Genomic DNA, 12,183 nt, shown 5'->3' with positions numbered 1-12,183 from the left:
TGGTGCCAATTTATACCAGCTGAGGATGTGGCATATTGTGTGTAGTGTGCTTTAGAGGCATTAATTACTCAGTAGCAGTATTCAACAGTTATGCCAAAAGTTGATTTTCCCATGATTTTCTAATTCTCAAATTATAGCCTCAATTAATTTGTTACAAAGTTTCCTCTTCCAGTGCACTAAACCAAACTCCTTTAACCTTTCTCTATGACACATCTCAACTGATATTATTCTTGCTGCTCTGCTCCTGACCAGCTCAAGGGCAATTATGTTCTTGCTGAGGCACTGTGACAAATGCTGCATAAAATGCTCTAGGTGAGGTATAACAAGTGCCTTACATAGCAATAATACCACCTCCTAAGATTTATCTCATACTCCAATAGCATTCTAAGCTGGCATTGTGTTTATTTTCTCCACTGGAGCAATATATTTGACTGTGGATTGAAGGGACATTTTCTACATTTTCTTCCCATTCTCTCATGCTGGCCAGCATTACAATCATAAATTTTGAGTTTTGCTGCTTCTGTGCCATATTAATTCATAATATAGTTTTTCATCCAGCTTCATGATTCAGCCATTTGCTTAGTAACCCTTGCCGTAGGACTTTACTAATTATTTTCCATTACAGTACCATGTAGAGGACTCGTGCCAGACATATAATAAGAGACAGTCCCTGGCCCAAAGAGCTTACAACTTAAATAGACAAACCATGAAGGAAAAAACAAATTAACACAATTTATTATCTACCATTTTACAGACTGGTAACTGAGACCCAAGGGGGAAATCCTGGCCCCATTGAATTGAATGGCAAAATTCTGATTGGCCTCAGTGGAGCTAGGATTTCACAAACAGAGAAAAAATGACTTTCCTGGTGTCAGACAGGAAGTCTATGGCAGAGCTGGGAATTGGACCCAGGTCTCCTGAGTCACAACCCAGTGTTCTAACCAGAAGATCATCATTGTGTTAATGTAGACTGAATAAAAGGGCCCAAAGAGGGCCCAAAGGTACCTACCCCTCGCCCCCCAAAATCCTTAAGCCTTTTATTAAAGACCCAGAAAAAGAAGGCGAAACAGTTAAAGCTTTTGAAATGTAAATTAAGTCACGCTTTCTTTTTTACAATATCCCTTGTTCCCTTTCCTTTTACCTGGAAATAGTCTTTAGAAGGGGAAAAAAAACCCTTGTTTGAACATCTCTGAGATGATATTAAGGGTGGTAAGAATGATCCTTTTGGGGGAAAAGTGAAGGAGTTAGCTAAGATGGTCTGGAGCTGCTGTTGTTGTTATTGTTAAAGACCGATCCCATTTCTTAGAAGACAAAACAAGTCAAAATCACACAAAATAGGAGAGAAAAGAACAGCAAAGAGAAAATGTAGCTCCTTTCTCTGGTATTGGCTTTCACTTGCAGCCTTGCTGCTGGAGAAACACAGGCACAGCACATGGTCTAGTTAGCTACTCTGAGACCTTGCAAACTTGTACCAGCATCAGGCAATTTAGGGCACTGTTTTATCTGTCCCTTTCTGGTCACAGGCTTACAGCACCATTGCGAAATATACAATGTCTGGCTAAGGCAGACTCTTTTTAGACAGAAGAAAAAAGGAGAGGGTCAGAAAGAGCAGAAATAAGGTGGGTAAGGAATAGGACGCACTGTGGACGTGTGTGTGTGTGTGTGTATGACAAAATCTAATATCATAGGTGGCATTTAAGTAGTGCCGGTGGACGTGGTGATTTCATCTGGCTCCCTCTCTCTAGCCCAGTCTGGTCAGGACTTCTATCAGGGTTAGGATGAAGAAGGTCTGGGGTCTCAGGAGAGAGAGGATGGGGGTGGAGCCATGATGGCAAAGCTTGCTGTAGTAGCAATTTTCCTTCCCCAAGTTGATTTCTTCTAGGACCCCAAAATGAAGTGATGGGTGGAATAGCCTATCCCCTCACTATTCTATTGTGGCACTTCTATCCACTTTTACACAGTTAGGCTCATAATTACGGTACATTTCTAGGCCCAATTATCACAACAATCCTTCCTGTCCACTGCTGTCTGATATTGTCCTTATCATCTAACAGAATGATAAATATCCTCTTTGATTGTCACACAGCTACTCACGAGCTACCAAACTGACAATCCATGGTGCTTTTTCAAGCAACGTCCAACGTAACTTATGAAATGTCCCCAGTAAGAAAAGCAGCTGGTCTGTCACTTCTAGTCCTCACTACCCGGTTCTTAATGCCTTTTTATTAACTAGCTCAGTCCACTGGCATTTTACATGAATGGCTGGAATTTGTGATATTTCCTACTTTAATCGTATGGGGTTTTTTTAGCTGAACATTCCTTAAAGTCTTACAGATATTCAGTGTTCTCTGCATCTGGTACTTTAACATTCTTCAACCTTTTGACAACTTTAAAAGTCTCTAACCAGGACTTGTTTTGTCTCTGTGTTTCCCATTTCCCCAGGGGCTCTCCCCTGGATATCTTCTCCTTCATTTCAGCACATCTCTATTCTCCACCCTCCCCATTTGCATTGACAGATGGAGAGTAATTATTTAATATTTTTGCTTTTTCCTTTATCCCTGGTCTCTAATTCCCTAAAATCATTCTTAAGAGAACAGATTTTTTACTTCACCATTGTTTACCTTCTATACCGTGAAATCACTTCACTTTTGTTTAGTGCCTTGTGTTATTCCAAGATTATTACTCGCTGAATGTTTTCTTTGTCATTTTCACTTCCTATTATAATGAGTCCAATCCCTCCCATTATTAGCTCCTGTAACTTTTAAATGCTTTTGATCTATCTTTTATATTCTTGTTTACATCTTGAGCTAATCATATTGCCTTTTGCCCCCTGCTGTCCTTTTTGACAATTAGGACACTATTTATGGTACAAGCATATCATTTGCATGATAATGATTGGTAGAAACATGAGTTTTCTTGGTAATTTATTAGGGGTTCATGATTTATTAAGGCTTTTTCTTGACAACTGTCTTATATATGGGACAGAGAAAGTGAATGCTCACCACACATTGTTGTTGATTCAATTTTTCATGCAGTCCTTAATGAAGAGCTTAGATCATACTGGGATGAGTGCTATAGAAAAACAAATGATACATAGCTTTGACATTAAGGGCCTAGGAAAACTGTCCTTGTGGATAAGGCATTGGGCTGAGGATTAAGGGACCTTATTTCAATTCCTAGCTTTGTGAATTTTGCCACATCTCCCATCTTATCGCCATCCCTGTTTCCCCATCTGTAAAATGAAAATAATGAAATTTGTCACCTTCTCTACATGCTTTAAGATAGCTGGAAGAATAGTGCCTACATAAGAGCCTGAGGTGGGAAACTGACCCACAGTCATTATTGAGAAATGTCCCAAAACAGGCACTGGTAAAGGAATTAAAGCAAATAAAATGGAAATATAGGAACAATACTTAGCACTAAGCATCTTCTAAGTGCCTTCTGGACATTAACTAATGAATCTGTGGAGCATGCCGCAAAGCGAAACACCATTATCCCCATTTTACCATACATAGCATTAACCTGAAAACTTGCACCACTGATTAGAAGCATGGATGGAAACCCCAGATTTAGGCACCTACATCCCATCTTTGGCTCCAGGACAATCCGCAAAACTCCCACTAAACCCTCAAGGCACCTAAACTCATTTGGTAAGTGGTACCCTATTTTTTTCTGGATAAACTGTTGCATGAGCACTGTGGCCTCACGTTAGGCATCCATTCATCTATCTCCAATCTGGATCCCAGAGCAATTCACAATCTGGGAGAAGATAGAAATTTGGATGTTCAAGTCTTATATAGGGACTGATACAGTAGGCATGCACAGATGCTGCCTACCAAATTGGGTTCCATTCAAAATCTGGCCTGAGAAGGTGGTGTCCATCTTGTAACTTTTAGCCTAGTGGTTAGAGAACTCACCTGGGATGTCAGAGACACAAGTTCAGTTGCTCCCTCAGACAGAGTGAATGAACAGATGTCTCCCATCTCTCAGGAGAGTGCTCTAGCCACTAAGCTATGGAGTAGCCTGAGAAGGGGCTCCCTCGGCCTCCCTTGTTGAAGCTGTTCCACTGTGAATAAATAATTCACTTTGTTTAGGAGCCATTAACTAATAATATAAGCTTAATTAAATAAATTAATAAAAATAGTTCATAATAATAAATAAAAAAAATGTTTTCTGCTGAAAACAGAAACTTTTCTGTGGAAAAAATAATTTTGTTGAAAACCCAATTTTCTGTCAAAAACAGGTTTGATGGAAAGTTTCCAGCCAGCCCAACTCACAAACCCTTCATGTGGACGAGCCACTAGAGGGAGAGAAAAACCAAACGCTGGAAATGTAGGTTACATTTAGATACCACAGTGATGAGAATGATATAAATATCTAGCCAGCTAGTAATCTAAAAAATGATATCAGGCTGAAATCACCATATTGTATTCATCAAAGCTTGGAAAAATACAGAGGTCTCATAAACTCTGATAATCACCCTCAGAAAAAAGCCTTAGGTACTCTTTCCAAGGATTATGTTGAAGTGAGAATGGTGCATAATATTTTATTATCTGACTGACAAATTTTTATAACCCTTTTTTTGTTGTGTGCATCTTCTAGTCTCCTTAACCTGATGCCAACGTCTCTCCAGCTATCTTAAATAACATGAGTTTTAATTGGGAAAAAAAATCACAGTGAATGAATGTGACTTTTGTCACAATATTGAAGATGCATCTTGCAGAAAAGACGTTGAACTAAAGTGAAAATAATAGAACTCATTCAGCATCAGTTTGATTAGGAGGTCTAAAGAATTCAAACATAAATAATGAAAAGAAGCAGGGCTATAGTTAATACTGACCTTTGAGATACCTAATCCAAACTTCTTTAATGCAATGAAATAAAAGCCAAATTACAACATTACAATTAGAAACATTTCCCACCGAATGATTTTTCAATACAGAACACAAAGAGAGAGAGCAAATGAGTTAATAGTCCCTACAACTTCTGCAACTGAAACATAAAAACTGAGACACAAAAGGAAGTTTGAAAACAGAACACCCAAACCATCTTTTGAATTGGGTATACTGAGGCCTTGTCTAGACACACAAGTTTACCACTTTAGTTGAAGCAGTACAAAAGTAGTTGAAGCAGTACAAAACCCATAGTGTGGTGGCATTATACTGGTATCAAAGTGCTTGTACCAATATACTTTAGTCCCAAATGAGAAGGGAAAATAATAAGCTATACCAGTATAAGTCACCTTGATACAGAGCTGAGAATTTTTCAGGTCTGGGACTTAGTCATTCATTTCAGATTTTTTTCACATTTTAAAACATTTTAAAAAAACAAAACAAAACAAATTTTGAAGTAACATACCAGTTCAAAATGAAAAATCAAAATGTTTCATTTCAAAATGGTCAAAACAAAATGTTTTGACTTAAAAAAAAATTTCTTTGTTCAAAACTATTTGCTGAATACAACCCAGATTTATCAATAGTTTTAATGTGAGGACAAATGGATTTTTCAGCAAATTTACTATTTGCCAAAAAAAAAATAATTAATCCAGCTCTTCTTTCATACCAGTATAACTGTGTCGCACTTGGGTACAACTGAATCAGTAAAAAATCACCCCCTCCAGTCGATCTAGTTATACTGGTACAAAATCTGTGTGTGGACCAGGTCTAATTCTCCATGGCTTAGTGCCTATCCTAGTCATTTACAGCTGCACAGAGAGGGCACTATGTAAAATGCTACTGTTTAAAGAGGTCTCCCCTGCCCAAAATGGCATAGTCTGCTTTGTACTACTCAGTGCCTTCTCTGCTCCAGCTAAGGATATGTGCTAGTTCAAGATAGTTAAGTCCAAAGCAAACTGTAAAGAACTTCAAAAAGATCTCACGAAACTAAGTGATTGCGCAACAAAATGGCAAATGAAATTTAATGTGGATAAATGTAAAGTAACGCACATTGGGAAAAATAACCCCAACTATACATAAAATATGATGAGGGCTAATTTAGCTACAACTCATCAGGAAAGAGATCTTGGAGTCATCGTGGATAGTTCTCTGAAGACGCCCATGCAGTGTGCAGTGGCAGTCAAAAAAGCAAACAGGATGTTAGGAATCATTAAAAAGGGGATAGAGAATAAGACGGAGAATATCTTATTGGCCTTATATAAATCCATGGTACGCCCACATCTTGAATACTGTGTACAGATGTGGTCTCCTCATCACAAAAAAGATATACTAGCATTAGAAAAGGTTCAGAGAAGGGCAACTAAAATGATTAGGGGGTTGGAACGGGTCCCATATGAGGAGAGATTAAAGACGCTAGGACTTTTCAGCTTGGAAAAGAGGACACTAAGGGGGGATATGATAGAAGTATATAAAATCATGAGTTGTGTGAAGAAAGTGAATAAGGAAAAGTTATTTACTTCTTCCCATAATATAAGAACTAGGGTCCACCAAATGAAATTAATGGGCAGCAGGTTTAAAACAAATAAAAGGAAGTTCTTCACACAGCGCACAGTCAACCTGTGGAACTCCTTGCCTGAGGAGGTTGTGAAGGCTAGGACTATAACAGGGTTTAAAAGAGAACTGGATAAATTCATGGAGGTTAATCCATTAATGGCTATTAGCCAGGATGGGTAAGGAATGGTGTCCCTGGCCTCTGTTTGTCAGAGGGTGGAGATGGATGGCAGGAGAGAGATCACTTGATCATTACCTGTTAGGTTCACTCCCTCTGGGGCACCTGGCATTGGCCACTGTCGGTAGACAGGATACTGGGCTGGAGGGACCTTTGGTCTGACCCAGTATGGCCATTCTTATGTTCTTATCAGGAGAGCAAACACTGCACCTGCAGCTGCCCTAAATTACACTAGAGGAAGAATTGCAGGATGGGAGGAACAGTAAGAGGATTCAGAGCTCCTGTCCCCATAGTCCGCTCAGAACTGAAGCCCATTGGTGTGCTGATACAGAGCTCAGGTGGTAGGAAGATGCAGAGGTGGTTCTGAACTACCTTTCCTGTTCTCCTGGTGCTGGAACTGATCAGAGGTCCTCCGGTGCAACACAGAGCACAAGATGCTAGGCAGTAAATGAACGCGCTCTAGAGAATGTTCTTTCAATATGCCATAATCCTGAGGGCTCTGCTGATTTGTGACAACCTCTTTTGCAACATTTGCCACTTACACCTGAATAGGATTAGTTGTGTGAGTAACTGCTCACCAACACAGGAAGGAGTTAAAGATTTGTCCCAGGGTCATATGATACCAATTGTTTATATGCCCTGCTGCATGGCTATTGCACTGAAAAGCCTGGTTGCTAGACAAGGAAGAGAGCAGAAGCACAGGACAACTTGTTAGTGTTTTAATCCAACTGATTCTAATCAGATTGCTTTTGGCTGTTGGCCATGTGACATCACAGGTAGACCTGCCAGTCATCATGTAGCAGGCTAGAAGCAATCTTGTTGCCAGGCAGCCTATCGCTACCAAAATCCTCATCCAGACAAGAGGAATCTAATTGCTCATTGCCCTCCGGACAGGCTACACATAAAAATACTGGCTGTGTGAGTAAGCAGCAGATCTGACTCGAGGCTGAGGTGATAAATAGCCTCCCACCTGGGTTCCCTGCTCACAAATGCTGCTGAATAGCAAATAAGATGGATTCCGTGCCTTCCCACACAACTACTTTGCTAAATTTGTCTTCTGGCTCTGCTCAGCCCCATCCTACATTTATGGCCAAATCCTCCACCCAGCGCATAGAGAGGACACTGCACTGGCTCCCAGATGATTTCCAGGTCCAGTTCTTTGTCCTTGTCCTCATCTTCAAAATATTGAATGGGATACAGCTCAAGTCATCCCAGGGATCACCTGTTTACACTCTTCACCATGTTTCAGAGTAACAGCCGTGTTAGTCTGTATTTGCAAAAAGAAAAGGAGGACTCACGAAAGCTTATGCTCAAATAAATTGGTTAGTCTCTAAGGTGCCACAAGTCCTCCTTTTCTTTTTACTCTTCACCATGCTTGCTGTGCTCGACAGGGATGCTTTGACTGCCAGTATCCCGGTTTTATCGTGTGACATCTTAGTAAAACCCCCATGATTATAGAAAAAATTTCTACAGGTGCTCAGGCTGAACCTGAATCTCATAGCCTTTAGAGTGTGCTGCAAGGTGCACCTGTGTGCTCTCCCACACAGCTGACATAAGGCACCCAACACAAAAGGAATTAGCCCCTCACTTCCAATCCCCTCAGAGAAAGAAACCAGCTTGGAAGAAGAATCATTTAATAATGTAAGATGCACACATAGGACCATAGGAATTGCCTTACTGGATCTATGGTCCAGTACTCAGTAGCTTTGAGAGTGGAGAACTGCCACAGTCATCTCACTGGGGTGCTAACTCCAAGACCCATTGCTCTGAGGGCCTTGCCAACACAGCCCCAGCAGAGGACTTTTCAGCAGGAATTCAAGAACACAGTGTACTGTAGAAGAATGTAATGGGAATGGCTGAGCAATGAGGAACCCCACTGTTGACACCTCTACTTCTCCAGGCAGGAGAAAGTGACCCTTGTTGCCTTTTTGTTGGGGAGTAAGTGAGCCCATTGATTTTGTCCCTGCCTCTCTGGGAGGGGAGAGGAGACCCCTGCCACTGCCACTCTGAGCGGTGTGTGATCCCTGTATCATGGTATGCCTAAAGCCCCAGGTTTCCTTCAACCACCTTTGGCTCCCAGGAGTCTGCAAGAGATAAAAACAGACAAGCGTCCCTCACTGCTCATGACACACAATCCATCAGCAAAGTGACAAGAATTCCACTGGGATTTAATAGTGGAAAACCATGTGATTCCTATGGTGCATTTCAGCGATAACTGCTGGCAGAACTGCTACTGGGCAGCTCAGAAACGCCCACCAGCCTAGCAAAGTAACAGCACGTAAGTGTCTTGCACTTTCCACTTCGCAGATGTGATAACCAGGAGGATCCTAGCTGGGGCCACGTGTGCTCTGAAAGTCACATTATTTTAATATGTTAATGTCATGTAAATGTTTCCTGAGTAAACTATACTCAAATGTAAATTTATTGGCTCTGAACTTACTTTATTCTATCAGAAAAGGGTATTTGATTTAGGCACAAAGCAAATTAACATTTTCATATCTCATTACAATGTGCCAACATAAGACTAAGGTAACAAAGCAGATCTGAGGACTTCCATTATTTCAGGCTTAGAAGTTGCTCATTGCAGACCGGAGAAGCAACACATTTGCTGACACATTTAGGTCTCATCCAAATCCCATTGCAGTCAGTGGGAGTCTTTGCTTTGACTTCAGTGGACCTAGATCAGGCCCACAGGCCATACTTTTGTGGATCTAGATTAGATTCAGAATTAAGAGCAGAGATTTGATGCCAATTCTATTTCCAAAGTTGAACTTAATCAAAGATTCATAGAATTCCCAGATGGAAAAGACCAACCGGTGCTTGAGAAACAAGATGGGCGAAAAGAAAAGGAGTTCTTGTGGCACCTTAGAGACTAACCAATTTATTTGAGCATAAGCTTTCGTGAGCTACAGCTCACTTCATCGGATGCATACTGTGGAAAATACAGAAGATGTTTGTTTTTATACACACAAATCATGAAAAAATGGGTGTTTATCACTACAAAAGGTTTTCTCTCCCCCCCACCCCACTCTCCTGCTGGGCGAAGTAATATGAGCGAAGTAATATCTTTTATTGGACCAACTTTTATTCATGAGAGAGACCAGCTTTCAAGCTACGTGGAGCTCTTTTCAGGTCTGCTACTATCACTGCTGTTTGTTCATTTAATTGGTTCTCTGCCATTATAGGATTGTTCCCTACAGTATAATATGTCTCTAGTGCTTTACCTTAATTGTTCACTAATATCTCAGAGATTCTGTAATTGACAGGGCCTATTAAATATAAACTGCTTATTTCTAACCAACTGGAAAAAAAAAAGAAATTTCAGTCAGGTGAGCAATTAGCCAGTGCTTATTTATTACTATTCACAAATATTTAGTTTATGCATGCTCATCTTCATTGCTGTCTAATTCTGCTATGGATGTAGCAGGGTGTGTTGGTTGCATGATATTCAGTGAAAAAGACTTTGGTAGCAAATACATACCTTGGAAAGGTTTTACCAACTTTCACTAAATATCACAGTTATTGGCAAAGAAAATATTTAATTTTTACCATATAAGGGATCTGTGTGAAAGGAGAGCTAAGAAGAGGAATTAAATATCTATATATTTTTTTATGGTTATGGATGCCTACAAGAAATCAGCCAACTTTTTCTTTCATATGTGTCACAAGTCGGTATCTAGATTGGGGTTCCCAAACTGTGGTACACAGGAGGTATGCAAGATAAATTGTGAAATGGTGGATTTTATTTATTATTTTATTTATTGCATTTTCATAATAGGCACCCAGACAAAGCTTTAAAACTCTGTGGAAAATTGTTATATAAAATACGGTAGTTAATTGACTTCAACTTGTACCAATGAGAACACAGATACACAGAGATGCTGATATACAGAGCCCTCGCCTCCAATCACGGTACAGTGCAGGTTCAGTTGCCCAGCAACTGTCTAGTCTAATTGAGCTCCAAAGTTAATCAGGGTTTGTTTGGTTTTTTTTCATTTGTCTACGTTTCACTATAACTACATCTGTATGTAACAGTGAAATAGGGATAGATGGCTACAGCCAGGTAGTGTTAAGAACACACAAAGTGTCTGTGATAAGAAGGGTGGGGTACGTGGGTAGCTGGTAGATCTAGAAGATGTATTCAATCAGAAAAGTTGGGGAACCGCTGGTCTAAGAAGCCAATTACTCCATCAGCCCAAGACTGATAAAGAGGCAGCAAGGAAGCACCAGAGAGGAGAGACAGGTAGGGATATGCAGGCAGCTGGTAGATCTGGAAGGGGGGACACAGGCAGCTGTTACATCTGGAAGGGGGTATGCACACAACTGGTACGTCTGGAAGGAGGGACACAAGCAGCTGGTACATCTGGAACGGGGGACACAGGCAGCTGGTAGATCTGGAAGGGGGTATGCACATAGCTGGTAGATCTGGAAGGAGGTACACAATAAGAAAAGTTTGGGAACCTCTGATCTAGATCGATGCAGCAGTTAGATGACTGAACATTGAGAGTAACAAGTTGTTGCAGTCCACCCTCCAGTCTTCCAATTGTACGCTCCTCCATGACCTGTTTGAAGGTCTGCATTGTGGCAGCAACTGCAGCTGTTCCAGTCAGCAGCCTAGTAAGTCTAGTCCAGGATCTGCATACCAGGTTGCAAACAGGTGGATGTACGTTAGGGCTTCTGAAATTCAACAGCATGCCTGTCTCTCTGTCCCAGAGTTGCTGCCACTCTCCAAGGACACAGCTAACAGTGCTGATATGCCTCTATTCATCCAAAACTGGCACTGGGCTCGCAGCACTGGTGGGAAGTCATGAACGTCACTGGAAAGGGATGTCACAACGTCAGTCATGGCAAGTCAGCAGGCACTGCAGGTGTAGAATCATAGAATCGTAGGACTGGAAGGGACCTCGAGAGGTCTTTTAGTCCAGTCCCCTGCATTCATGGCAGGACTAAGCATTATCTAGACCATCCCTGACAGATGTTTGTCTAACCTGCTCTTAAAAATCTCCAATGGTGGAGAATCCACAACCTCCCTAGGCAATTTATTCCACTGCTTAACTACCCTGACAGGAAGTTTTTGCTAATGTCCAATCTAAACCTCCCTTGGTGCAATTTAAGCCCATTGCTTCTTGTCCTATCCTCAGAGGTTAAGGAGAACAATTTCTCTCCCTCCTCCTTTTAACAACCTTTTATGTACTTTTAAACTGTTATCTTGCCCCCTCTGAGTCATCTCTTCTCCATATGTTTTCTTCTGGAGGCAAGCAGAAGGAAGTGGGTGTTGCTTATTAGCACCTGTTAGAATTACTGTCAGCCTTGGGTGCAGAAGATTGCTTTCATCCATCATAGCTCTCCTTGCAGTTTTAAGGGTAATGGCAACTCACCAAAGTTTTGAGGGAACTAGGTGAGCCAGCATATAAATTAATGTTAAGGTGTGACTAAGACAATCACTAATGAAACAGGTAGCCATGTTCAGTTGTGAATCAACTAAATGTGTATGTCACTTTCTGTCCCAAACTGTTGCACAATATTCTGCTGGGGTGAATACCAGCGTCAGTCCTGAGG

The sequence above is a fragment of the Caretta caretta genome, chromosome 2, assembly GCF_965140235.1.
Source record: "Caretta caretta isolate rCarCar2 chromosome 2, rCarCar1.hap1, whole genome shotgun sequence".
NCBI classification, from domain to species: Eukaryota; Metazoa; Chordata; order Testudines; family Cheloniidae; genus Caretta; species Caretta caretta.
This window is presented reverse-complemented; position numbering follows the sequence as displayed.